The following is a 26052-nucleotide window of genomic DNA, read 5'->3' as shown; positions in this document are numbered from 1 at the left end:
TCTTGTATTTCCAGTAGTTCTGCTATATATTATGCTATGGAAATATTGCTCGAATGATTAATCAAGTCAATCAATTGGTGACGTCACACACGGAGCACCGTTGTGTGACATAGATATCTAACTCACTCTCATTCCCACACATAAAACTTTCTGACTATATCATCTATACATATAGTGCAAGACGCCACTTCTGTAAATATTTCAATTTGGAGACCGTGACGTAATTTTTATGAAAGTACACTGGCAGTGTTTGAATTCTTCAAAATCATCAGTCAATTCCCGGAAAAAGAACACAGCGAGTCGGCTGACTCACATGTATAGCGACCGCGTGCAATAATTAGGCAAACTTCCTCCCAATTCAATCTCGCGCCTCTCTCATCGTCTGACCAATTCAATAAAACGGCACATGCTGACACTCCGCCATCAAATAAAAAACACAAAATTACACAAAAATCTGCATATGGACTTATTTATCTTACTCAATACCGTATAGTGACAGCGATTAAGTTCGATGGCTTCAAAGCACGATCTTGAAATACGATCTCAAACGATCAATTACTCAATCCCACGACAAAAATGTATAAATCACCAAATATATTTTTGCATTAAAATAAAATCTGTAAGTTTCATTATATATACAAATTCACTCAGATAACTCAAAAATTTCGTAAATACAATTTTAAAAGCATTTTGAATTAAAAAAAACAGTGATCCCATCTTTGCAGAAAGCTCGAACTTGTGTCATACATTCTATTATTATTATTAAGTATTTCTTCAAGAACTGTTTTTTAGCACTGCACTTTTATTTTTTATGTATGTATTTTATGTTTTTTCTTATGATACAAAAAAAAATTACGTGACTTTCTGTTCGATATACATTATAAGGAAGACTGATGCAAATTTTCCAACATGGATATATTATTATTTTTTCTACACTGGTAAAAATAAAAGGGTCAAATTGACCCTTTTCAAAAGGATGGATCGTATTTGACCCTTTGAAAGATTCACTTTTGTATCTCTTGAAATTTAGTATGCACATTTATCACGAATAATCATGTTTTATTGTAAACTTATTACTGATATCATATTTCTGTCATCTGAGCGAACACCAAAGATCACTTTTTCATTGTTTTTTTATTCGTTTATTCCGGAATTAAATAGATGTCAAAACCGTGACCCTTTCGAAGGGTACCTGGTGACCCTTTCAAAGAGTCAAACATGATCCATCCTTTGGAAAAGGGTCAATTTGACCCTTTTATTTTTACCAGTGTAGAGTTATCAGAGAACTTAATCAATTTAAAACGAATACAGTCTTATAGGAAATTTGCCGATCTACAACTTTTCTGAAGACAAGACTACTTTTCTTTGTCTCGAAAGAAAATATGCTTTTTTAGCCATTTTCTAAAATTTGACTTTGCGGAATACTCAAAACTGCTGGAGTAATTTTTTTTAGATAATAAGATTTTTGTAACATTTTGCAAATGCGAAAAATATCAAATTGACATATTTTCATATATAACTTTGTCAAAGTCCATTTTTGTCTAACGAATAATATGTTATAGTTTAAGTCAATCAGTACTGATATTTTCTAGTATTCTAAAAAATACGGCTCATTATTTAATTTTTTTTCATGTTCCTTGTTCGAATCCTTTGAAATTCCGTATATGTTTAAAAAGGTTTAAGAAGGCTATGGTAAAAATTTGAAAGCTCGATCTATTTTATTTTTAAAAATATAGAATTGTTAAATCCTCGATTTAACGCATTTTGCCCCAGTCTTCCCTACTATATAGAACATGGTTTTGGTAAGAATAAAAACAACTCAAATTAATGAACCGCTATGTATCACCGTTTGAACATTAGGAAAGCAGTTATTATAGTGACAGCCATACTAAGTAAACGCATACACAAAGTGACTTACTTTTTCATGATGTTTAATTAACAAAGATATTATTCCTGGGCGATGGAAGCTGAAAATTTTTGTGGCCCAAAAAATGAGATTAATAAATTAATTAATGAGATTAATTAGGTAATTATTGCAAACCTGTCAAGTAAATTCGGAAAACTATTTGCCTTCATAAATTATTGTTCGTTTTCAATTATTTGATAAGGTCTATACACTGTAATCTCAATTACCATATAAATACCTTTCAATGTCATATTTACTCCTCTTGAGAATTTTTTTTTTGAAAAAATATCTTTTTATTGATAATTACTTAATTTAAGATACAGCAGCCATATGGAGTGTCATAAAAATTTTTCACATTCTTCAATGTTTCTTCTTGAATTACATTCCTTTGATATAATATCTTATTGCAGATTAAGAAGGTTTTTCCAAATATTTCAATAATGATGTATTTAATTTATATACTCTCATAATTTTCTCACTTTTCTGAATGACTATAAGAGTGCTGTAAAATACCTGATAATGTCAAAGACATTATATGTTGTTATGCGTTCATTTAATTTGATAATGGCACACTTTCTCCTTATGATGATTGATAAAAACCACTTTTCAAAATTCGGGAAATACAGTTATCACTTATTTCCAAGAAGACAGATAAAATTCATTAATTCTAGCGATACTAAACATTTTTCCGTAATGTGTAATATCCTATTATCACATAATTTACTTGTGTCAGATCAATATGATTTGTGAATTTATAATTCCCTCTCACGCAAAATTTTACTTAATCCATGTCTCAAGAATGTGTACCAAAACACAGCATTTATACTTTCATGCCAAAAGATTAACATATAATTTCAAGTTTAATTGTTGGGGGAATTTTGTGGTTCACGACCGGATTACGGAACTAATTAATTTTTTTTGTGCACAGTCTGGACACAAATAGTTCTAATTTCAATTATGATTTGACATTATAGAAGATTCAAAAAAAATAAGAAAACTGCAACGAGTGTTTTGGAAGCTTGTTCTAAATATTCTTCGATGAGAAATATTAATTTTTTCCATCGACAATTAGCTAGACTTAATGGACAGCAAGATATCGTAGCGTGTGCCACGAGTCATTTTTATCAGTGACGTTTACTTGAATGTCAGGCTGTTTTTGTAATCAAAAGTCATGACCCCTACTTCACATCTTAACCAAAAATGTTATCGTATATGAATCTCCTGCTTGAGATGCTTGAAGTAGGAAAAAAAACCGAAAATAAATTGTTACGATTTAGAGCAATAGCCCGTTAATAGATTAATGACATCAGCGTTCTACATCTTAACCAAAAATGTTATCGTATATGAATCTCCTGCTTGAGATGCTTGAAGTAGGAAAAAAAACCGAAAATAAATTGTTACGATTTAGAGCAATAGCCCGTTAATAGATTAATGACATCAGCGTCGCGTATCAGCGAGTATGTTTGTCTTACACTTCTTCAAAAAAAAAAAAACACGTAGAAATGTAGATAATAACAAATATCAATACTTGAAAATGCACATTTGATAGGATCCCTAATAATCACGTCTATCAATCACGTATACAAAATATTAACAGTTCTTACCAATATATTTTAGTATACGTAATTGTTTTTCAAATCAATTCTTTTCTGAATGACAAACTTTAATCATTTGGATACTACATAAGACTTGAAAAATAGATTTATTTGAAAAGTTTTCGAATTTGTTATGATTTTTAGCTTTAGACCTTTCTCTTCTATGGGCCCCACGACCTGTCCTTGTATAATTGAAAAATCTGGGCTCTAAACAAAAATACCTTTACGGGGTCGTATTCGGTGTTTTAATAGATTTTGGTATATTACACCTGTAGTCAAGATCTTTACAACGATAGATTACAGCCCTTGCCATCTCAAATTTCTTGACATTTTTCTTACTTATATCAAAATTTGCTGCACTCTATATCTATAACGGAAACTAATCCATTTTATCTTTTTTTCTTCCAATGAACATATACTATTTTCAAACTATTTAAAATAGACAATGACTAGTAATAAGACAAGATAAGCTTATGATAGGTGAAATTCTTAACATGTGACCCCGCGGAGTGTTTGCAACTGGAAAATCAGCTTGCTCGACGAAATTCTTTACCATAGAATTCAACTCATAATCGAATTTTCACGCAATCTGAGTTACAAAAGCTTCAAGGTCACCTGTAAAGAATCTCAACTACCATGAGCTTATCTGGGCTTATCACAAGCCACAGTTTAATTCAACTATTTATGGAAAGGGGTGGCAAAATGTCCCAGGCTTTGCGAAATGCTCGAACTCATAACTTAGATGCTATACCTCAAAAATACTTTCGCATCATTTGCCATTTACCGGTTCTCAACCGATTTGAACCGATTCATAAATCATTCAAAATGTCCTCCAAAATTGTTTTAAAAATAATAGAATTGGTTTCCCGATAAAATTAGTTATCGGTTATGAATCGGGTAAGTTTTGTGAGAAATTCCAAGACCTTTCCAACGAGCCCAAACATGTAACATGAACTCTAGTGTCTTTTTAACCTTTAAGTAAGCCTTCTATTTTACTTGTTCTATTTTACTCATCGAGAATCGCAAGCGGGGACTGTTATTCTTCTACGCAGGTCTAGGACGACCCGTAAAATGCAAGAGCTCCATTTATACCGAAATTTCGACCTTCTATCACGCTTGACGCTGTCCCTTTCATTATGACTTTTGTGGTTGTTGCATCGATCTTTGGATTACGAACCCGCCTCTGATGATAGGTGAGCCCTGCCGTCCTACTCCTACGGAAGATCTTTACGCTCTACAAAAAAAAATGAATACCCCACGAGAAGATGGCCCCTTGCCCCCGAGAACACTCACACCATCGCTCTTGCACAAGCCCGTATTCGAGATTTTATTGAATAAATGCTGAAATTTAAGGAAAGCCCAAGTCTCTTCAATGCTGCTGGTTTTATGGCATCTACATACTAAAGTAATTTATGTCCATATTGAAGCAAATTGTCCACGCTTGTGCAGGAAAAATTGTCAAATCTGCACATAAGTTCCTCTAGCGTGTATAGAGGCCATTAATCGCTTAATCTCTTCCTCCCTCTCTGAAGGTTGTAAAAGGTCCCATTCAAAACCATATTTTGCAGCCCTGTTCTCATTTGTTACAACGAATAAGGTAAAGGTAAGACATTAGTGAATGGGTAATAAAAAAGATCACTCCAGCATCTGAATATCGAATTCTATATTTATTATTTTTTAATTTTGTTGAGCCCATGAATGTTGCAAATTTTATGAAAATGTGTCTGAACAATCTGATAAACCTTTGCAATGATTAAAACACGGAAATGACATTTGATTTCTTCTTCTTTCTGAGAAAGTAAAGGGGTTAAAACTAGAGGTCATTTCCGTATTTTAATCATTGCAAATTAAACCTATTGACCAAAAATTATCTAGAACCTGACAAATCTTTCCAAAATTCTTGCATTTGAAATTTGGGACGGTTGGAATATCTGCCATATGATGGGCATTGTTACAATTTATCATTTATCCAGCTAAACGTATGCGATATTTTTTTTTTTAAATATTTTAAACGTAAATATCATGAGTTCAGGTACTCAACGATTTTTTTTTTAATTTGCAACATATTCTTGTACTTTTTAATTATTATATTTGCTTAAATAATGCATATTTCTACTACAATAAATGAATCGTAAAGATCGAGATATCAATCGTATTAGAATGTGGGAATATTATTTGATGTGTCTGGAAAATTGATGAGTTTGCAAAACACTACTGTAGGAAAATTCTCTCACGAGAAACACCTGCATCTCAGGGCAGGCTTTCCGAGTACACTGCACTACAACAAGGAGATCCCCAGTGTGAAATGTCTGGGCGATATAAAGACCATCAACATCTGGACGTGCGAAAAAGCATTGTAACAGAAGAAATTTGACTCTTACCGCCCACATGGAGTTTCAAATATAAAATTAATATTGCTTCATGCACTCACCCAAAGTGACTGAAAATAAAGCACTTCTGTATTGCATTTCTCAGCATCTCCCATGGCTCCATATTCATTTGTTCGCTGATATTTATTGTCCACTCATTGATTTTGATGTTTTTTTTTGTTCTTCGACACTCGTCTGCAATGACAAATGTCGACGATCAATGAACGATGGAGTTTTCAGCGATTTTTGTGGAATTAATCATTCCAGGATTAAATGAAGATCATTGTCCCATGCAGTAGATGGAGGTGCCGGGTTGATATCTTCAAAAAATGATCAATCGTTGCACCCGTGTCAATGACTGCAAAGAGAAGTATGTGGCACAGTCTCAAAATATACACATCAAAGAAATATACAAAATTATATATAACTATATATAATATTTAATTATGTACATCAAGCATAGGAAGTACTGTATTGACTTTGTCTTTAAGATTATTTTTAAGTCTTAATTATAATCGGATTGCAATAATAATTTCAACTAATAACATATATACGCGTCTCATTGCATACCATTGGAATGTTTTTTTTACACTACTGCATTCTCCACAATTGTATCGTAATTGAGTTTTAATGCTAGAGGGTGTTTCGAACGAATATCATTAGTTTGAAAAATAATTTAGCCAACATGCAAGCAAATCAGTGTCCGGCAGAAAATTGTCCGGGGCACTCTTGGCAATTGTTTGAAATACTTGGCGCTCACTGAACCGAATTGTTTGCCAATTTGCTGGGGAAATGATAAAGTGTTGGTGGTGAAGACACCCTGTTTGTACTCTTTTTTTCCAACTTCATATATACATAATATGCTGGCGGACAGCACTGATCGTCGTCGCCTTAATGAGATGTGTTGAGATAAAAAAAAAGTGGCTCATTAGGATAAACATACGCATGATACTTCATTACATGGTTATTAAAGTTTCCCATTTGCCAAAGGTAAAATGGAAAATTTGCCACAGCCAGAGCAACTGTGAAATGATATCACAATCCATGGTTTCTTCAAGTCAACCTCATATGAAATACATTTCTTTGACTGTCTTTACTTTTCAGTGTAGCAAGAAACCATTGAAGAAGATGAGGAATATCTACCATAGAGCAATCGGATCTGACCGAAATTATTAACACGAAGACGCAAGTTGTATATTTGCATCAATCACAATTAATACAATTGGGTAGAAATAGTGGCATTTGGCCTGATGTATCAACATTGGTAATAATCATAATGACAATAATTGCTGGCAATTACCGAGACATCGAGCTAGTAGTGTGACCATTGCCAGGTAATAACGAGATGAAACGACAATAAGTGTCAGTGGAAGCACCTCTACCGTCCCGCATTTGGTATAAATATACAAATAGAGACATTTGCTAGCTCAATACAAAAAGTTACTTATAAACTTTGCTAGAAGACGATATAAGCTCACCTGTCCATCTAACTGTCATATTCAATCAACGTGTGTAGACATTTGAGAAAACACTCACATTTTCTTTCATCAGCAATATCCCCCAAGATCTCCCTCTTCAGAAGTAAACCAACCGCAATTTTCCTTCACACTGCCCCCCTGGATATTGATTTACCGCCTCTCATATACAAGCAAATTATTTCAATTATTCAAAAAAACTGCACGCAATCCTAGAATTTTGTACTGATCTCTTGTTGGTGAGAGAAAAGTGAAATACAAATGAGGTCCCACAGACTCATTTCACAACTCAGCGAAAATTAGTTGATTCACTATCTATAATATTCGTTGCTTCCATCAACCACTGTCATACAAAAATTTTGATGCTTTTCTGAATTTTTTATAATTTAATTTTAATTAAGTTTCTTTTTTTATCTTTAGAAACCTTACATATTATTTAAAAAAGCATAGTCTGAAAATAAATAAAAAATTATTGGCAGAAAAAAAATATTTGTCTATAACATTCTTGTTTTAATAAAATATTTATATGTTCATAGCATTATTAGAGCATTGGAGATTTTTTTAATATAATATTATTACTAGTCAATTATTCAGTGCTCTGATTATTCTAAATTTTTTGTCAAAATACTTAAGACAACAGCTTATACAAACGACAATATGTAGTAATATAAGACAAATTAATAACCATATAATAAATTTTCTATTATAAAACATGACCTGTAAAATTGCTTTTTCCATCAACCATTTCAAAGACTTAATGTTACAAATAAGGGCGAATGGTGCAATATTACTCATGCAAGGCTCTCAAAAATTGAAAATTTTCAGATAATTAATTAATCTTATGGAAAATATTACTGTATTACGCTAATATACGCAATATAGAAACTAATGTGATAGATTTATACTTGCTTGACTATCGATCAAAAGTGTTAAACAAAAAATAATATTAAAAAAACTTATATTTATAATATTCAAATAATAAACTTTCATACACTGAGAGAAATCCGAAAAAGTTAAAATAACATTTCGGAAATGTTAATTTTACCCTGCAGTATTGATCCGAAATCGGTGTAAAAAATTACCCTTTTTAGGTGTATTAGGGGCTAAAGTTACCCTATTTCATTATAATTATACCCTTAAAAAGGTGTAAAATTAACATTAAAAAATGTTGATATATTTTTACACCTAAAAAGTGTTAAAGTTATGAGGAAAAAATGTTAATCGCATCCTCTTTTTTTTTCTCAGTGTACTAACGCTATAACCACAATGTATTTTAAAAATAACTAATGGAATAATTATAGACTTCATTAAGGAATTCTCTGCCTAGGAAATTCTGCACAGTAGGGGGAAGTGAGGTACCTTTTAAATTAACCCTCTATAAGGTAAGACCGTCTCAAGGCGGTCTTCACAAAAATCACATTTACAGCGATTACAAAGTTTTTATTTATTTAAATGTGCTATGGTGTCCTCGGTAATAGTCTTACTACCATCTTTTAAAAGTTTGAACTCATTTTGACTCTTCGTTTAGTTGCTATTCCCAGTTTTGTGTGACAGGTCAGATAAAAAGCAAGAAAAAATATTTGTCCAAAAAAAACTCATTTCCAATTTCAAGAAAAATACCGATTTAAAGTTATCTAACTAAGATAAATTTATTTTTTACTAAAAGATATGTAATTCTACTTTGTGTAGTTTATTTAAAAAAAAAATTAAAAAAGTAAAATTATGAATTTTAGAAGCAAAAAATATTTCGAAAAATATATATTTTCTCACCTAGCACCTAAACTAAAAGAGATAATGAAGAATAGATGGTTTTTCCGACTTTATTGGATCATAATTATCCAAGAAAACATTTTCTTACAACTTTTTTTTCGCATATTAAAGAAAATACTGTTAAAGGGTTAACCAGCTTTAAATTCGGATTTTTCCACTATTTTTAAATGGAATTGGGCCTTTTCAAGCTGTTCTAATTCAAATGTGCATCTTTTTCCCCTATAATACATTAAGATAAGATGTGTGCAATGTCCCAAGTAAATATCACTTTACTTGTATAATTCATGAGCGCCAGGATGTAAATATCTTGTATAAGCTTGTCAAAATCAAAGTTTAATTAGTTCTATATATCTTGAAAGTGTATTTCTTAATCAATTAGTCAATCACGGCCTCTTGAATTGATCTTCATTATAAAATAGGAGTAATAATGAACTTTGGTATAGATTTGGATACGCAACATTGGACAATATTCAATAAATCGGTTGAATGAAATCGTTCGTGAATGCTGACATAAAACACGAAAAATAACGTAGAGAAAAGCAACTTTAAGAAAATTTTAAATGTTTTAGAACAGAGAATTTTTTTTATTTAAATTTGATAATTTCTTTCAATTAAATAACAGAAAAGCCCAATTTATGTTGCAATCTTTCAAAATTAGTTTAAGATAAATTTTGTAGAAAAAAATTATATTCAGGTATTTTTTTTATTAAATTTATATCTTATGTAGTAAGAAGGGCAGTTTTGCAAGTTGAACAAACGGTAATCGAAAGTTGTCGAATCTGATGGAATTTTACTACTCAAATCAAAATATAAAATATTCTACATTTATTTGCATCTTGCCACCCAAATAGCAATTTGGAGTAAGATTACCGTTGGATGTATGTATTCTGGATTCCAAAAACGGGTCCTATGACGGTCGTCAGAGAGTCGAATGACGGAAAGTGGGGAATAATATGACGGTAATTACGGAAGTCATTTGGCGTCATAATAACTCTGAGATTACCCGCCTACGACTAAAATATGACGCCGACTTCCAGTGTACTAATAAAAATTCTTCTCCTCACTGGATATATCTGAGGGGAAATTTCACTTGTCAAATGGCAAATAGAACTATTCAGAGCTGTGAATTCGCAAAGTAATTGATATTTTCGCGTGTTTTCTCAACAATATAATAGTGTACATTGGGAGGAAAAGCTCCTTCAGTAGAGATGTGTGTTGTGATTCGAAAAAGTACAGTGCCGACAGAAGTAAAGTGAAAATTAGGCAATTTTTTACATGATAAACACACAAACATTTTTTTTGCAAAATGAAATTTTGTGATTTAGGAGTTTGCTCCAGTCTCTGGAGTGTCCTGTGATTAAAATTTTGTGTCGAAAAGACCTATTTAGTGAAAATTTTAAAAGATTTTTTTGTGTTGTTGCCATCCAATGGGAAAATTTTTGACATGTCGGATGGCTCATTCAGCAATAGGAACGGCAAAAATCTTCGCAAATGTGTGTAGTGAACTAGGGAAAAATTAGAGAAATTTACATAGAACGTAGTAGAAAACGATGGAAAATGTGAAGAATTGTTGAGAAAATATCGTCTACAGTGGTAATGCAATACAAAGTTGTGAAGTGCACTAAACGTTTTCATTCAAAGTGTGTATGTCAATTTCGTACCTATGCGCTAGAGAAGGACGCCAAATGTATTGTTTTTGGCGTGTCATATTTTGTACGGAAAAATACCGTCATTTGGAGTCGCTTTTGTTACTGCATGGTAGAGTAAATTTTAGAACCGTAAAATAACGATAATATTACTAATTCAATCTTGAGTAATGCTGCGACCAAAATTCGACGCGAATACGACTAATTTTTAAGATTCCAATTAGGAGTAATTTTTTTGACCATTTATTAACCAGTCATTTTTGAGTCAGAGTAATTTTTTGCGGATTGGGCATGAAGTTATTGGTTTATTTGAGCAAAAATTTTATGTTTTATACGAGCTAAGCGAAACAGATGTTTAACAAATAATGACTAATAGCCGTACATCAGAAAATGCCCAATAGGTACTTTTTACCCTAAAACCCTATATGATTGATTCTTTTCTCATTCTTAATGCAAAAATTATTAGGAATAACGTGAAATTCGTGGATTCAAGAACTCTTCATAGTTGTGCATTACCATCCTTTTTTAATGTGACGAAACCGACGAAACAGTCCTTTCTTGTAAGACTGATAATAACATGAAATCTCTTGAATGTTCCATTCGAATGTGAATCATCTCAAAAGGTGAAGAGGAAACGGATAAAGATTGATCCCACGAAAATTTGAATGGCACAAGTAGCATGAATCACAAATTGATTCAAAGAATATTTGTGCGTCTTGTTAAATTATTATGTAACAGTGTAAAATAGATTTTTTATTATCGCAAAAGGTTATTTTTAACCTATTTAGTTCCATTCTTGAAAATAAAGTGTATTTCTGGGAAGTATGGTCTTTCCCAGACGTAGAGTATCCATCATATCGATGTGCTTTTAAGCTTTTTTTTTGTAAAGAAGTTATCACAAATCAAGTAGTGTTATCTGGAAATGTTTCTTTCAACATTGAAAAAATTATAGGTCGATGTGCGGAACAAATCACTCTCAATTTCCTTCCGGACAATCTTGCATGAGGAAGTGAGGTCTTCTCGTATACAAGATTAGCAGTTAAATTACACACCTTTATCAATCAATTTTTTATCTCTTATTTTAAGCCTATATCAGCAAGATTGTCTTTATCAGAAGTACTTCATTTAGATAAATGCCAAAGTCATTTTTTGCATTAGAAAAGCTACTTGAAAAACTTGACGAATATACCTAATTCCCCTTAACGCTAAATTTATTAAATTCTGGGAAAAAATTTGACTGAAGAGTATTTGGAGCACTTAACGTTTCCGTTTCTGGCGTAAATTCCAACGAAAAGAAAATAAGAATATAATACTTGGAACGCGGAAAAGTTGCAACAGGATTTTGATCTTTCTTTGTAATTTTAATATATTTAAAATTCATAAGGGCAAACCTTCTTGCACAGTTTACAACAATATCAGACGAGAATGCCATACTATGTAGTTAATGAGGAAAATAGACTTATTAGCCCCCACTAACGTGGGAGTTTATTTCAGAGAATTGTTTCCTTGTGAGAATTACTTAATAACGATGCCTTCATTCCAAAGTTCTCTAAGTCAAAGATAACAGTTACTTTTTGTAGCGAAATCAATCATTGATATATATTTATAGTTATCTTTAATCGTTCCGGGAGAACAAGAAATTTATTTTTCCCAATTTACCAACTTCAAATGGTTCTCTAAAAAATCTGTCTTTTAAAATTAGAATAGTATGGAAGTACACCATCGATATATGAATTGCATATACACAGTATCGAGGATAAGAAGTGTCCTTTCAACCAATATAATGAATCTAGTTTACAGTTACTAAACAGTAATATTATATATATATATACATATGTATATATATATATATATATATATATATATATATATATATATATATATGTATGTATGTATGTATATATATATATATATATATATAATAGTTACAAATTGTAGAAAATAGAACAGGTGTAGGCGAAATATCAAAGTAATTAAAACTATATAGATGTTAGAAAAGCTCGATCTTAATGATGTTGAGAAGGTAAAAATACCCCAAGCGAGGTGGAAACACGTGTGAAATTGATGGTCATCAGAAACGTCAGAAATAGATATAATGTCGAGTAAATGGGGATAACAAATAATTAAGTCGAAAAGCTCCCTGGAAAGCGCGTTGAAGCAAAAGACACAATTCGAAAGAAAGAGCGTGGGTGCAATATATCTCCAGAGTCTTGTTTGCTCAAGATGAATCAATCCGCGTGCTCAAGCAATCGAATAAATATATTGTCAAATATGGTAATATCTAAAAATAACTTTAATTCACCATTCGGAGCCGTGTGTAGGCACACTGTGAGGGTGTTATTTCCCATGATATTTTACTCCAACACTTTCTAACGAAGCAGGTGAAATGTGTGAAGACAAGATATTTGTTGCCAACGACTTTTCTAGCTCACAATTCTATGATTTTTTTTATTACATATTGACCCCTATCTATAAATGTAATCTGAGAAACAGTCATTAATTGAAAAATAACAAAACAGACTAAAAGACTTTTTAAAAATGTTCGTCAATATCCAAGGAAGAAATTTCATCAGAGTAAAATTGAAAATTTTAAAAAGTTCAGGGAAAAATAAATTTAATAAACTCACTGTAGATAAATCAAAAAATTCGTTACAACCTAGAGAAGAGTTGGGATATTAAATACAAAATATTAATATAAAAAAAAAATCAAATATTTTGATATAGTCAATAAGAAAAGAAGTCAAAATTTTTCACAAGATTGTAACACAAATTGACAATGTTTTTCTTTTCAATATTCTTAAAAAACATCGCCGTGTTTCCTAAGTAATTCCATCCTCCAACGAAGTTTTGTATTCTCTGTATACTCATCAATATGATTAGTCTTTTTACGTCTTTTTTTTCACGATATTTATATAAAAAATATTCACCAATTAAACGTTTATAACATTAACAACTGTTTTCTTGAACGTACGGGACTTCCCAAAATCTAGAAAAAAAACTTGTTATAAAAGTTGTATGCAACTTTTCACACCTATAATAGTCAAATTGACTTTTTTTAATTCTACAAAATCAAATTTGTTTATTTTTATTTATAAAAAAAATTAAAATTTTAATTAATAAGATTAACTTTTCCTACTTTTCTGAAACACCAATTAAGACAGTTATTCCGCCAAAAAATATGTTTATTATTTGAAAATACAAGGACACTAAGTCCGATAATTCTTGGTGAAAAAAAAAACGAAAAAAAAACATGAAATTATTGACTTTAACGCTCAAACTCAAAAAATGGTTATTTAATATTGTCTCTCGAAAATTAGCTTAGAGCGAAATTAGTGCATATTTGATAGGAAAATAGCTCAGATAAGAGAATTTAAATTTCAATTATTATAAGCTCATTTAAACATATCATTTGTCTCTGATTTCCTTATTTTTATATACTATCAATACTGCTATCAATAAAAATCAAATACGTTTGAAGACTCGTATTGCAATAAAATTACCTGTGATTGATTTTATTTATTTTATTAAACATTTTTCCGGGAGGCACCAGCGTTTTCAATTCCCTTCCGGTAGGTAGTCATAATTTATCATTTTTTCTTTCATTTTAAAATATGCTTTAAAGATAATACGAGCTTCAGATCTAAGCCTTAGCCATATGACTTAACTGTTATAATTTCTTATCAGCCAAGATATTTTAGAAACTTTGATTTACGATTGGATTATTAAGGACAAATGACCTAATGGATTCTCAAAAAGCTATAAAATTGGTTGCCATTTAGGATTCTGAGCCCTTCAGGAACTGGGCTAAACCTCTAATCTGAAGAGCGCTTTACGCAGGCGGACAATTCGTCTTTATACGAAAATACCGTAATAATGGTTTTTCAAGATCAAGGGTCAAAAAGGCTCTAGAGAGGGTATTTCTCATATCGATCACTCAGAATATAAATCGAACAACTCGATTTTTTACAAAAATCGTTTTATTTGCTTTTTAGATACTTTTTTATACCCTCTACTTTCCCTTTGAATATTGTACTTGAAAAATATTTATTTTCAAAGTTATGGAGATTTTAAATCTCAAAAATCCTATACTCTGCATGTAAAATCTCAGCTTCAAATCGCTCTCCTGTAAAATTTGCCTACTGCGAGTTATTCGTTTCTTATTCTGAGTGGTCGGGAAAGGGATATGGGAAAGGCTTTTGAATTCCAAACAAGCTCAAGCTGCTTCCAATCAGTTATGAACCGATTCATAACCCATAACTAATTTTTATACGAAATTCAATTGTGGTACTTCTGAGGCGTATTTTGGACAATATTTTGAGTGATTTATAAATCGGTTATGAACCAATGTGAAATTTTAATCCAAAAATCAATTTTATAACTCTTAAAACTATTTTGGGGGATCCTTCGAGTGATTTATGAATCAATTCAAATCGGTTGAGAACCGGTAAACGTTAAATGATGCGAAAATACTTTTGAGATATACACATCTAAGTCACGAGTTCGAGCACTTCGCAAAATATGGCATGCTTTGCCACCCTTTTCTCTCTCTATTGTTTATTTTTTCTAACATTTTTCTTGTACACTGTATTATATATTTTATTTTATTTCTTTTCAATCTCAATTTTAAGACGAATTGCCCTATATGATATTGTATAATATTAGAAAAAAATTTAATGGTAATTTTTAATATAACTTAAGTTAAAAAGAACATGAGCAGTTTTTACTGTTTCGCACATTCCGTATACATTAACATGAGATGAGAATGTTAAAATTCAAGTTACATTTAGTTTTATTGTATATTGGAATCATTGAAATAATTGACGCATGTTGGATTATATGATGGACTTTACTTAATACAGCTCATGTAGATATAAAGAAATTTACCAAAAAAAATATGATTTTCGGACTTCATCGTTGAATGAAATTGTCTCCCTTTTCCTACTATACAGAAGAGATAACAGAATAACAAAAAAAAAACAGAGGATTAATAATAAATGTGCCAAATATTGATGAGGAAAGTGTGCCCAAGAATCTTTTATTCTAGGCCATATTATGTTGAGCAGTAAACAAAGATGCTAACACAAAAATCAAGGATATGTCTATTCAAGCAAACTTAAAAAACATTATTGGTCGTATATGCCATTTTTACTTTCACAATTCATGATTAGTGTTTTGAGAAGCTTTGCAGATGGAAAGAGGTGAGTCTCAGCATGGACTCCTGGAAGGAGTACGTATTTGCTGGGACTATGTCGGGGATAGGAAAGGGTGATGGGGAAAGGGGAGATACAACATCCGGTGATACAAGAGAAATCAATTTTATATCCCAGATCAAGTTATGTCCAACGCACAATAACTTTTGTTTAGTAAATATGTTTTTGACATTTCAATGAGAGTGAAAGAGATATAAATCTAGTCATCTCTTTCACTCTCATAGGAAATTTTGAAAACATGTTTACAAACAAAAGTTATTGTGCGTTAACCATTACCCATTTAATTAAAAAAAAAATAAAAGTGTTAAGATAAGATTTAAAATATTAAGTTAGTAAATAACTAAACGGTGATCATAAATCCACGACATTAAACTCACATTAAGATCATTTTTAAATAGGATCAAAAATGCCAAGATGATTCATAATTTCATAATTTTACCCTTTGTTAAGAATATTTCACTATGTTTAGACATTTTTATTTTATGATTTCCGTTTCAAGATATCAAAAACATACTCATTTACTCATTTGATCAATTTTCAAAGAATCGATTATTTAATATAAAAAATAAAACCTAGAATATCCATTATTTTTATCAAAATGGTCAAGATGGATCCCAATACCGCCTACGTTTTTATAGTGATTTAATTCCATTTGTTTAGGTATTCAATGAAAATATCACCTTGTGCCACACCATTTCTGTTCTAATCCCCCGGTCTCCCCTATTCTAATTAGTTCTTTTTCAGAAAAAATATGTGAAATTAGATATATTTTAAATAAAAACTATTGGGTCACAGGAATACCTGTTCTGCAGAGAAAATGCAGACACCTATTGACAATTTTATCAAAATATTAAAATATGTTTAGTGTTTGAAATTTGTTCAAAATTTTAAAAATTCAACTTTTGTGACCAGTAGCCGAATTTTACAATATCAAATATGAGAATAAGATTTTCAAATGTGAGAATCCTATTCTCAAACTCACACTACTCACATTGATTTGAGAACGTTTTGTTCGAAAAATCGCATGCAACTTGCACAATGAGGTGCTCAGAGCAAAAGTGGACCGTTTTAATAGGGAATGGCATAAAATGGAGACCACTTTTGCTCTAAGCGCCTCCAATGTGAGTTGAGTTTCAACTCAATGTGAGTAAAATTGTGTGAGTTTGAGCAAAAAAGTTTGAGTTTGGTAATTGAGTAAACTCAACATTTTCATCTTTCACATTTACTAGAAACAAATATGTTCAAAAACATCTAAAATGATACTATTTATTATTTATTATGAATATTACAATATGATTGAGCATCTTATTGTGCGATTTGCATGCGATTTTTCGAACAACGTTCTCAATCAATGTGAGTAGTGTGAGTTTGAGAATAGGACTCTCACATTTGAAAATCTCATTCTCATATTTGATATTGTAAAATTCGGCTACAGACCAGATTTTTGGAAACGGTTTCTGAAAAAAAAACATAGTTTTCGGTGTATAAGATTTTTCGGATTTGGTTCATCTTAAATTTAAAAACTAAATATTTCTTCTTTAGATGTAGCAAAAGCCTACAAAAATGGCATTATATTACTCGTACTGTATTGATTTACGCCCTTTTTGTACAGGTTTTAAAACTAAAAATCATACAAGTTATTTTAGAGAGTTGACGAACGCCTCTTCGGAATGAAATCTTTTTTGACAGTCTCTTCAAAATATTGATATTTTTTTATTATATCAAATAAAATTCATGTAAAATGATGTGCTTTTTTCAATCTATCTCGTCGTGTAAAGAGAGGTATTCACATTTAATATCCCAAATTGTACTGAAACTGCCTATAAATATGTCATTTAGTCATTGTCTTGAAAGAATTACATTTTTTTCGGATATACTAAGAAATCGAACAACAAAGTTAGGTAGCCAAATAATCAGTTGATATTAAGTCACTATTATAAAAGTGAAAAATTTTCAAAGCAACTGAAGATGCATCACGTCAAATTCAGGATGCTCACTGCATGAAGTGAACTTTAAATTAAGTAAACATATTTAATTTTCACGGGGTGTATTCGTAAGCAAAGTCATAAATTTTTAAAGTTTCAATAAACTTTCCTTTCACACATTCTGCAAGCTTTTGAAAAACTTATAGAGAGACTTATAAGCTTCACTTTTTCTTTAATTTCGTAGAATGATATTATCTAAATCGTTATGGGATGTCACAAAATTATGTTATAAGAAATATCAACTGTTTCCAGTTTGTCTAGACTCTAGTCTATAAGAAAGCAATACCTTTAAATTCTTTGTAAGCTTTCTAAGGTTTAATCTTATCGTATGAGAAACAACATAATTCGGGAGTGGTTTATCAAAAGAGAAGCGGTAGCTGAAAAATTCCTCAAGTTTATTTTCATGAATGAACCACGGGCTGACTCATGCTTTTTGCAAGTGAAATCTTGCGAGAAGCTGTTGAATGAACGTAAACTATTTCCGCTTCATTCAAGTGAGCTGGTGGATGTTAGATGAAGAGAGAGACCACAAGAGATACAAGAGACCTCCAATGGTTATAACAAAATATAGTTCTTTCTCAGTAATCTCCAGCACTTTTCTCATTGGTTACCTTTGTAATAGTCTCATCAGTGAATGATGTAAAGACACTGATGAGAAAATTCGCGTTACAAATATAAATGTTGTAAGTGTAATTTCATCCAATTGCGTAACAGATAACAGATTATATTATATCCTCCATAAATTGCATTTAACTTCTGATCATAGTTTGTCAAATGCATTAGCATGCTCTTTTCCCAGTGAGTAATGCTTATTAATACTTATGGCAGGCTTTATGTCACCGTCTTATCCAGGAATCTCAGGCTTACATGGAGGATTGTTCCGGGTATTTAGACTGGACAATACAGAACTGGAAAATACCATTTTGTATTTATTTGATCAAACTTATTCGTGCCATACTGTCGTCGCACTTCCCCTTCAATAAGATCTTTTACTTTGAGAACATTAGTCAGTGCTGTGGTGTTAGTTTTATTTGGCACCTTCAACGTCATGAATATTTATCTATAAACGACGCTTTTTTCGCATATTACACAATCATGTGCTTGATAAAAATCCCTATACATATACTACAACCAATAAATACATGCTTACATTAATGTATTAATAATAACAGCCATGTCTTTCTGATCGGTGTAAAATTGAATTTGTTAAGTCAAAAATCAAAATTGATCAATAAGCCTTAGAAATTTCAGTATTTATTTCAACCTTTAAAAAACAATTATATTGCCATGTGAGAGATTTGATAAAAGGGAAATATTCAATACTTAATTAACTTTATAAGGGTCTTCGGTGATTTTATATTAAACTAGTTTTTGCAAATATCTATACGAGTATTTTTTCCTAAATTTCATTTGTTTTCTGACCTAATTCAATTTTTTTTGAACTTTTTATTCACTAAAAGGTTTAATCCTTAAATAGCCAATTCAACTGAAAAATCTCTTTGAATATATATTAAATTTCATTTCATTTTATTAAGGGGTTTTCGTCAATATTGACGATTTCCCTAAATATACATTAAAATAAAATATTTTTTTGAAAAAAATGAAATTTATATTTTCGTGAGAATTTTATATAATATAAAAGACTACCAAAATTCGTCTAAAAATCGTTATGATCAGGTACGAGTTTAACTCATCTGAAAACAAGAAATATTTGGTTTCTTAATTTCTTAATTTCAGATTAATCTACTCTAAAACAATGCGACAACCGAAGGTAAGTTTTTTTTTTTTCAATAATGGTCTTCGGAAATTTGTTTCGAATGACAGAATTTTTATAATATTAAAATTAACATTTCAAAAAATACGGTTTAAATGTTGGATATACTTTTATATGTTTAAAAATTTGAATAAAATAGTCTTTTTATTATGTTAAAAAATATTTTAAAAACTATACTGCACAGAAAAAAATATTTTGTAAAAATGTTCGTAAATGTTTGTGTATTCATATGGGGGAGTTACAAAATGCTCGTGAATTGTATAACCCACAAACAAGTTCGTAAAAGTTTGTACTTTTTTCACAAACATTGTTCGCAACATGATTATTTGACGAACATTTTTTGTACTTTTAGAAACATTTGTTCGTAAATGTTCGTAAACACACTAAAAATGTTCGTAAAATTTTGTCATTTGTTCGTAAATGTTCGTAAAATGTTCGACAGGAAAACAAACATTTACGAATAACTATTCCAGATTTTTTTTCATTCTTTTTGACCCCTACGCTTATCTTATTTTCCCAACCTATATTTTCTCATACCATAAACACTCTGAAAATTTTTCTTTATCACTGTTTATTGTACTCAAAGTTTCAGCAAAAAAATCTTTAATTAGTCAAAACTTGATATTTAAATATTTTTTTCATTTTAATTTCAATAGTTTAATAAATTCGTAATTAATAAGACTATCCATTATAAAATCATAAATTGACATAAATGAGGACAATAAGAATATATAAATGGAATCAATTTTCTATGTCGGCTAAACTGTAAATAAACGCATATGTAGGGGAAAGTACTCTCCCTTCGAACGTTCATGCCTTCGAATAATGTGAATTTCTTTTACTTTTTCCGAAGAGATTTCCACATGATCATCACATAATTGTCAACAATTGATAATAAGCTAGCTAATATTTAATAGAAATGTTTAAATATCTTAGGATAATTTAAATAAAATTCACATTATTCGAAGGCATGAACGTTCGAAGGGAGAGCACTTTCCCCTAATTATATCTTCTACTGTTTATGAGACTTGTATATTCCAAATACGCTTCACATGATAGTTAAATGAAAATGCGAAAAACGTAAGTTTTTGGTAAAAATGGGCATCTTCAACGGTAATCATAATTATTTGATGATTTCCAAGTTTTGTAAAAATAAGTTGAGGAAATGGTAATTTTTATATTCCTAAAATTAAATTGTGAATTTTTCTTTCATTAGGTCTGTTAATAAATTAATGTAACAAAATATTTGTATAGAGTATGATTCTACCTTAACTCATAGTGATTCTTATGATGCCTTATGTTTTTACTTGAACTCTAAGATGGTTCAGTGTATAGAATTTATTCCTTTTTCGTACTTTATCGTATATAATCATATATACCATATACAATGTATGTATGAATGTATTATAGGATAACTGAAAGTCAAATAAAATTTTATTGTGGATATTAGTAGGAGATTCTGGGAAATTAACCTTCAACAGAGGTGTTTCCTCCTAATTAATAAATAATTATTATCTTATGGCGCCTACGTGCAAAAAATAGAATAATTGACCCAACTGTCTTTATCAGAAACCAATTGAATTTGGAGGCAAAAGCCACTATCTAATCAACATAATTAAATTTATGAGAATTTTGGGGGATGGCTTATGCAAAGCGTTTCGCAATTTGAGAAAATTAAAGGCAATTTAATGACGAAAGGGATATGCCTCCAATTTCAATATGATGAAATTTATTAGACGGAACCCCTTTGACATACCGGGTTTCACGCGAAAACAGCCGGAGGAGTGTGAGCAGGGCCTCTACCCGAAAAAGGCCCAACAAAGTGGAAAAAGTTTTCTAAAAGGCACCACTAAAATAGCCAATCAACATTGAGCTTTCACTGTGTGGCCCACCTACTCTGCCACACATCAACACCATTCGCAAAGAAATTCATATATACTTTTGCCGGCGTTGTATGCATGTGTGATGATAAGAAGTCATTGATAAAGAGTGCTCGAGCAAGGAACTTTAACAGACGACGGTTAACACTGGCAGATACAAGACACACTTACAGGGACTCCTTGTTATTTTCAACCCACACTTGTTTCACTAGAAAAGTTCCTGTTTTGTGCACCTATAAAACCCTACCGTGTACCACCATCAGTGCTAATAGTCAAGTGATTTTTGTGAAGAAGTGTCACCAAATAAGACATAACCAGTGAGTGCTTTTTATTCTTCTATGAAGTCACTTCACTTAATAATGTCGAAGGACATTTTATAAAATCATAAAAAGTTAAAAACAAATTACAATCAAAAAACAATTTGTGAAATAATTTGTGAAAACTATTCAGCAATCAAATTTGCAGGTAAATCCCCGAAATTTAGTTAAGCTTATTGTGTTCTATTTTTTTTGCTTGTTACTTCTTATCTTTAAAATTGAGAATATAAAGTGAAAAAATTTGGATCTGTGGAAATAGTAATTCTTATCATCAATATTTTTTTAAATGACAATTTTATATTATATAATATTCAACATGTATTTGGAAAATCTTTAAAATAATTTTCTGATTATAATAATCTAAAAAAAATTTAAAAAAATATATATTTCTATATCCTAACATTTTTTTTTCTTCAATTAAATATGATTTCTCTACTGAAATTTTTATTCCCACAATTCCGAATAATATTTTGCATTATTCTGTTTTTATTATTATTTTTTAAAGATAAAGTAACAAATAAATATTAGAGATATTATTATTTATTAACTATTGCACGTTTAGGAAATTTATTTACTACAAAATTTACATTTTAGCTAAGATTCTCTCATAATCCTGACTATTAAATCTATTCTGGAGAACCTATAACAATTCTTAACCCAATAATTTGCTAAACAATCTTACTGTTAGAGACGCAAAATTAAATAATAAATTTTATCCACTAAAAAGTAATTCTGCTCTTTCTAATTATATCAGAATTATTTTAAAAAAAAAAATTAAAACTAGTTTAGCTCGTATCTTGCATGCCGTTTCACTTGTTGAGTAATATTTAATTGCAAAACTTTTGCTAAAATTAATAAATTTTAAATTATAGTTACTTTTTTGGAATTTTAAATTACAAGAGATTAAAGGTGTTTATTTATTTGCCTAAAAGTTTTTCGATGTATAGAAAGTGGCTCATCTATTCTATTATGGCCATGATGGCCATAGTTTTTTTTTTAATATTTTTCGAAAATATGTTTGCAATCATATAAGAAATGATTGCAAGTTATTGATAATAATCCACTTCTCTCCATATTTTCTTTCTATTCAGCAGTTATACTACAGCGAAAAATGGCTCTAACAGAATAATATCTGTGAGAGTCCGGTAGAAGTGGTGCGAATCACGGGGAAAATCGTTCTTTCCTATGAGTTTCTTCTCCCTCGTCAAATTTTTTTGTTAATTCGTTTAATTTTCCTGATATTTTCATATTCGCCAAGCATAATATGTACATTAAGCAAAAAGTCTTAGAAAAAACATTATTAAAAAATAACAACAATAAATTGCATAATTTATTGTAAGTAATTCATGCTTACTACATCCTATTATGACCTAAATAAAGATGTTTGAAATTGGACAATAACTAAGTTTTCAAGACAAAACAAGCCTGGTTTCAATGACACTTAGTACAAAGACAATTATATGTTACACTTATGATTACTTTCTCTAAAATAAAATCATTTTAAAATAAAGTACAGAAAAAAGCTTATCAACAAAATGATACTGAGAAAACTTACTTGTTGCAATTGACATTATTTTTATCGTTTTTTTTTTTTTTTTAAATAAAATCGGACTGAAGAGATGATATTGTAATTTGTAGAAAATCGTAAAGAAATCACACCTAAATGCTTTTAAGAACACGTTGAAATAAATTACGTTTAAAAATAGTTCTGAAAGTATTTTAATGCACAAATTTAATATTAATTATTAATAATTAATGTTATCATGCATAAAGATTATAATATCTGTAAAGGGAATAATTTTAAAAAATATAGATTTCTAAATTATTCTTCTTTTTACTAAATTTTAAAAGTATTTTTAATACCCCTCCCCTACAAATTAATTAATTAATTTTGAGTGATAAATTTTTAGGTAAATAGTTACTAGATAAATAATTAAAGCAAATCTTGAAAAATTATATGCTTTATTCTGCGGTATAGAAGAAAAAACTGCTCTTCGTGGAATTCAAGCAGTTAAAATTTAAAAAAAAAATGTTTATCTTCGCTATTTTCGCCTTAACAAATTAATTGTCAACACTGTCTTTGTCAAATAATAGTAATATATCCACGATAGCAAATTTTATTCCTTCTTATCAAAGATTTTAAAGAGAAATCTACAGAACTTTAGGTTCTGAAGTTCTAAAAACTTTAAATGGTCATTTTTTTTCCTAAAATAGAAAAATTTCGTATATGTAATCATTTAGTTTTTTTTATATTAAAATGAAAAATTAAACAATGTAATTAAAATATCATCTCCACAATTCATTTTTACTTGTTTTTATAATAATCGTAACCCCTTTAAGGATGCTTGAAACACCGGTGTTCTATAGGGAAAATGATTTTAGTTGACTATTTAAAATTATTTTTTCCAAATCTTTGTACATAATCACAAATTTGACAGCTGTAAGAATCTAGGATATTTTTTACAAATCTCCATTTTTTTGATATATGACAAAAATATTAAAGCTCAAAATTGCACAATCTTCACACTCTTAGAAAAGTTTAGACGTGATTACTAATGAAAATTAGTTGTTCGGGCGATTATTATCAAATCTATTTAAAATGGTTCTTATATTCTTAGAACATTATACTCATAATAAATTTATTAGTAGTGAGAATATAAGACAATATTTACGTGGATAAGTTGCGGCAATTATTTCATAATGCTTTCATACAATTATATTTGCTTGTGTTAATTAAATGAAATCGATATCCCAACTAATATTTGTCACTAATTCCTTTTAGTTCTCACAACCAATGTAAATAGATGGGCCTATATTTTCATAAAGTTATGACTACTTTTCCAATAGTAAAGAGTGGTTTTTATTTTAGTAATGCGTTGAAGCTCTTTCGAATTTTAAGCAACTAATAAGAAATATGCATCACAATGAATGCTATATAGTAACCACAACTAATATGATATAGTTATTACAGCCAATAAGATGGGTATCAACCCCATTTATTTAGTAATTGGAACTAATATGTTATAGTACCCATTACTATTTTGATTTAGTTGTGATAACTAAATGAAAAGGATACTTTAACTAACTGTAGTCAACTATTTCATTTAGTTACCCAAACTAAATATATAGTTGGGTCTATATTTACTATATTTTATAGTTCTAATAACTGCATATGAGCTTGTACAAACTAATTTTTTCTAAGAGTGCAACTTTTAACTAACCTTGATGCTCAACCTAGACTCAGGGGTAAAACATAACCTTTGCAATATTTTCCATAAATTATCTTTGTATTTAGAATACTAAGTGAAATTTAGACGTTTTAAAATTCTTTACAACTATCCCAGTTTTCTTCTCTATCTTCTATATATATAATTTTGAAATAAGTAATTAATATATGGAAAATTTACTTTATGCTGTGGTATACTGAAACTGCCCAATCCTCCCCTACCTTATTCCATCTCTAAGCATGATATATGATTTTCTTAAAACGGAACAATTCTTATAGGTCTGTGCTCGGTAATTAAAATCACACTGGGTCATAAAAATTCAAAATGTGTAATTTTGGTCAGTAGGGGGAAGTGGGGAACTTTTGAATGTGGGGCAAGTTTGACATTGGTATTTCCACCTGTTTTTAAATAAAATTGAGCACTATCGTGATATATTTTAGCTGCACAAAAAGATTGAAAAGCTAAATTACATTTTGATATGGCACAGTTCCAGTTAAATATAGGAGAAAAATACCAATTTCAAAGCAACCCCACATTGAAAGGTGCCCCACTTCCTCCTATAAGTATTTTATTTTTATCAGAAATGGAATATTTATTAAAAATTACTAATATAAATTATTGGCCTGTACGAACCAGAGAAATTTTTATCCGTATTGAAGGAAGCCTATACTTGTGTAGGAAAGACTGTTAAAAATGTACATAAATTTCTGTAGTGTAGAGAGGCCATATGTCTAAGTTATCACGATAGTTCGCAACTTCTTAATTTCTTGTATTCCAAAAACTATTTTACTAAGCATTTAAATTTGCTATTTCCGTTTTATAATAAACTCAAATTCGAATTTTGTTTAATTTTATAAAAATAGGGGAGACCGAGGTAAAATTAGCCACCAAATGAGAA

General features: G+C 30.1%; 1 long non-coding RNA gene across 1 annotated transcript in view; it reads right to left on the bottom strand.

Moving 5' to 3' along the window:
- Positions 1-5156: 5156 nt before the first annotated feature.
- The window catches only part of LOC129805295 (uncharacterized), a 29940-nt gene continuing 9044 nt past the window's right edge, over positions 5157-26052 (bottom strand). Inside the window, exons 2-3 of the long non-coding RNA XR_008752075.1 lie at positions 5933-6228; positions 5157-5836 (exon numbers count right to left, since the gene is read on the bottom strand). This is a non-coding gene — a long non-coding RNA (uncharacterized LOC129805295). The remainder of the gene's footprint in view (positions 5837-5932; positions 6229-26052) is intronic.

The sequence above is a fragment of the Phlebotomus papatasi genome, chromosome 3 (assembly GCF_024763615.1).
Source record: "Phlebotomus papatasi isolate M1 chromosome 3, Ppap_2.1, whole genome shotgun sequence".
NCBI lineage: Eukaryota > Metazoa > Arthropoda > Insecta > Diptera > Psychodidae > Phlebotomus > Phlebotomus papatasi.
This window is presented reverse-complemented; position numbering and strand designations above follow the sequence as displayed.